Raw genomic sequence first — 4,644 nt, forward strand, 5'->3', positions numbered from 1 at the left:
TAGAAGCTTAAATGGAGATCGAAGAAGAAACAATCGGGTGAAGTTAAAAAGTTGTACGAGGCTTAAAAATGTAAAGGCAATTTTGACAATTAATTTGGATAAACTTGTAAGAATAGAATAATTTTACCCCGCAAGTCAAGTTAATTAGCAACTAGTCCATGGTGACGACACAGCACTGACGTACGCTGCAGGTGGATGACGCCATATAACATTTGGTGTGACCATCTCATGCATTACGCGCGTTTGGAACCATCGTCAAATGTAGTATCACGTGGGCGGCCATCTATCCGTTGATGCAAAGCGAGAAGTCATTGCACGGGTCGTGTATCAGAGACGACGAACTTTCTGACACACCTTCGGACTCCTCTTCTTCCTCGCAAGTCGCAATGACCTGTTGTACACTTGTACTAGGAGGACTCAATATAAAAGGAATAGACACGACCTTGGTACAGCTAGGTTACCACAGACTCACAGAGACACACACACTGACACACACACACACACACAAAAACAAAAAACAAAAAAATGGTGGTGTCCTTGAATTGGCGGCAGAGGGTGATGGAAGAGCTGATTGAGGGGCGTGAGGTTGCAAGTGAACTTAGGAGGCTTCTTGATACGATGTCCCTTAGTAATATTTATTTTGGTGCTGAATCGGCTGCAGCTCTTGTTACCAAGATTTTGGGGTCATTTACAAATACTCTTTCCATCTTAAATGGGATTAATAATAATATTGAGTCTGATCATGATGAGGATCAGCTCATCATTTCTCAGATTCAACCCAATAATATTACTACTGCAACTGCAACAGCAGATTTATCATCTTGGGATGCACATCTTGATACTGCAATACGTAACACTACTTCAACGTTCAACGATCGTAGAGGTCTTCACAAGAGAAGGTATATTACTAAATCCAAAGTGTCAAAATTTTGTTAAATTTTTTTGTTGTTAATATTTCTGTTGGCGCCCTAGCCTATCTATTGAATGACATAAATTAAGGACGTACCCTACTCCCATCTTTCTGCAGAAAGACTTCACACTCATGGAGCAGAGACTCTTCTACTTGGACCGACGACGGTCATGCATGGAGAAAGTACGGACAGAAGAAGATCCATAACACCAATCATCCGAGGAACTACTTCAGGTGCACCTACAAGTTCGACCAAGGCTGCCAAGCAACCAAGCACGTGCAGAAAATTCAAGACGACCCAGTTCCACTGTTTCGGGCCACGTATCACGGGAACCACACGTGCAGGGACTTACTGAAAGCTCTCGACCTCATCTTGGATACTAGAAGCCCTAGTAGAGAATCTTCGGCCACATACATCAGATTTGACACGACCACCACCACCAGCCTCATGACAAACAAACAAGATCATGAGCAAGAGCAACAACACCCCTTTTTCTCATCAATCAAAAAAGAGTTCATGTTCAAGGAAGAAGAGATCATACCAAGTGATCATCATGATCATATGGCTGCCCACAGCCAATCATCACCCTGGCACGATTATGATTTTCTCGTAGATTCTCATGATCTGACGGCATTCGAGTTGCCATCAAGCATCGCGCTTGAGCATGGGGATGTCATTTCTCAGATAGTGATCGATGGGGTCTTGTTATTTTGATGATAAATTTTTGTACTATGAATTTTGATGATGAGTTACTTAAGTGAATGTTCCTGTAGTTCGATATAGGAAAATCAGGAAATTATAGTAGAGGTTCGATCTGGTTCCTTAATAAACACTTGTCATCCAAAAGACAGGGGGGGAGGGGGGGGGGGGGGGGGGGAATGAAGAGTGTTGAGTCCTTATATATCTTGTTAATGTCATTAATCGGTAAAAACAACTTCTTCTTTTTTTTGGTTTTTAATTAGTAATGATATTAATTTGGTAAGTTAGCTATCAATTAAGAGCACAAATTAAATTTTTCTAATTAAACCCGGCCACTTTCTCTATGTCTTTCTGGTCTATTTATTTGTCCAGTTTCATATCTAAAATTTTATTTTGTCTTAATATGGTACCAAACTTTAGAACTGAATTAACTAAAAATCTCTGACTAATTTGCTGCCATATGTTAGTATTATTTGATGGAAATCATATATATATATATATATTTATCAAATTGGGACTAATTAGTTTGGGTATGTAACTGCAACAAAGGCCAAAGTTCAAAGTACCAACATCCCTAGTTATTTCAGTTAAGTTCTACATATATATGTACAGGCTCCTTCTATTGAGGTATACCTCAACTTATTTATGTTGAGGTCTGACCTTGTTAGGGCTCACAAGAGTCGTTTTGTGTCGATCCGAACCGTTCGCAAGGATCATCTTCATTGATAGATCCTCCTTGCAAAAAATTAGCCAAATCGGAAATCATTTGCCTATCTAACTTTGTTCAAACAAATGGACGATTTCATCGAAAATATTTGGTTCGTCCATTTATTTGATCAAAGTTAGATAGGCAAATGATTTCCGATTTGGCTAATTTTTTGCATGAACGATCTATCAATGGAGATATAAAAAATGAACGGTTCGGATTGACACAAAACGACTTGTGTGGGCCCTAATAGGGTATACCTCAACATAAATAAATTGAGGTATACCTCAATAGAAGAAGCCTGTATATATGTATGTGCATATATACATAAATACAGTCCTCTTAGATAGAAATGTATACAAGCTCCTTCTATTGAGGTATATTTCAACTTATTTATGTTGAGGTATGACCTTGTTGGGGTCCACACGAGTTGTTTTGTGTCGATCCGAACCGTTTAATTTTTACATATTCATTGATAGATCATCCTTGCAAAATTATAATTAAATTAGAAATCATTTGTCTATCTAACTTTGATAAAACAAATGAACGGTTTCATCGAAAATATTTGGTTCGTCCATTTATTTGATCAAAGTTAGATAGGTAAATGATTTCCGATTTGTTTAGTTTTTTGTAAGGATGATCTATCAATGAAGATGTAAAAAATGAATGGTTCGGATCAACACAAAACGACTCGTGTTGACCCTAATAGGGTATACCTCAATATAAATAAATTGAGGTATACCTCAATAGAAGGAGACTGGACATGTATATATCTATATATACATGCACCAAAAAAAATTATATATCACAAGTGTTAAGTGTACATCCTAAGTCCTAATTTAATCCTCATGTAGTCATATACAGGAGCCATATTAATTACATCCTAAATTCCTAATTTAATCCTAATTTTCTTGTCAACGTTAACCCACGTCCCCGCCTGCCACTGAAGTGGACGCGTTGCTTTTATGCTGTGGACAAAAGTGATGGATAATTTAATCCAGTCCAAGTTCAACTGTTCAAGGTTGGCGGCGGATTTAATTAAATTATGGATTAGTAATTTTGATCATGTATGTATGCATGGGAGCGTGGACATCATAAGTTGGAGTGGTTGAATCGTTGATTTGTTCGATCTTGTCCCAAAAAAAAAAGAATCATTTATTTGGTCCTGAGCGTGGACCTATATATCAACCTTGTTTAACAACTTTATTTTTCCTTAGTAATCTTAGGTTTCTCCAAATAGTTATGTACTTATGTATCAATAAAATTCATTTGTTTTTATCATTATTATCAAAAGCTTTAGACTATTAAAATTTGTGCTAATAATAATCAGATTACATTCTAGGAAAAAATTTATATATTCTTATATTGCAGTGATGTGACATTTCCTAAAGAGAGATATAGAGATAAAAGATGAGAGAAAAAGGGAGAGAGAGAGAGAGAGAGAGAGAGTTAATGAAAGAAAGGAGGGATACCATCGGAGATAGGTAAGTTTTTTTCTATATTCTAACACCAGCCGAGGCAGAAGTGATATCTGAAGGCAGCCACGGTAGGGCTGCACTTCAAAAAATTTTGTGCCTTGTGACAGTACGTAGAGAGATCCATTTTTAAGAGGCCCATAATAAACTTACAATGACTATTCTTTTTTATTTTTTTAGACCAATGACTAGCTAGTTAGTTCCAAAAACATTAGTTATTATCAGAGCAAAAAAAGTAAACATTAGTTATTATCATTGGGAGACATATGTCTAGATAATTTAATCAGTTCCAAAAAAGTGGATCCTGTTGCTAGTAGAAGATGGTCTACAAAATGATCATTTAAAATGGTCTAAATAATTTTTATTCTTATCTCATAAGCAACTTTTAAGAAAAACAAAATTAAAAAGAAAAAGGAATAAGCGACCCAAACCCAAAAATGAGGGTGGACAGTTGGGCCAAGACACCCAAGACGTACTTGATATTGAGGTGGGCAGTTGGTTTCTGATTGGGCTGTAGTGTTCACATATCCCAAGCCCAAAATGGCCTATGGAAAAAGCAAAGTTTTCAACCTTTGCATCACCAAATGAAATTATGAATGACTCGAAGTAAAGCGAGCACCTGCTGCTCAGTTAACCAACCTCATAGTTATTATTACAAGGCCCTTATGATTTTTCTAATTTCTTGCTATAACTTTGTATTTTTTATGCTTTTTTCACTGTTTTAATGCAATGTTATTACTTTTTCAAAAAAAAAAAAAATGTGATACTGAAAACAAAGGGTTCTAATTTCTTTCCACATTTAATCATGTTTCCTTCAAAGAAACATGATGCAATAAATATATTATAGCAGAAT

The 4,644-nt window shown here is 36.4% G+C and overlaps 1 pseudogene across 1 annotated transcript; it reads left to right on the plus strand.

Moving 5' to 3' along the window:
- Positions 1-471: 471 nt before the first annotated feature.
- On the plus strand, positions 472-1,653 carry LOC147281291 (WRKY DNA-binding transcription factor 70-like; annotated as a pseudogene). Its single transcript, XR_015123029.1, has 2 exons — positions 472-899; positions 1,028-1,653. The product of XR_015123029.1 is annotated as a WRKY DNA-binding transcription factor 70-like (transcript).
- The last annotated feature ends 2,991 nt before the right edge of the window (positions 1,654-4,644 follow it).

Source organism: Dryas octopetala, chromosome 6, assembly GCF_963921425.1.
Source record: "Dryas octopetala chromosome 6, drDryOcto1.1, whole genome shotgun sequence".
In the NCBI taxonomy this organism is placed as follows: domain Eukaryota; kingdom Viridiplantae; phylum Streptophyta; class Magnoliopsida; order Rosales; family Rosaceae; genus Dryas; species Dryas octopetala.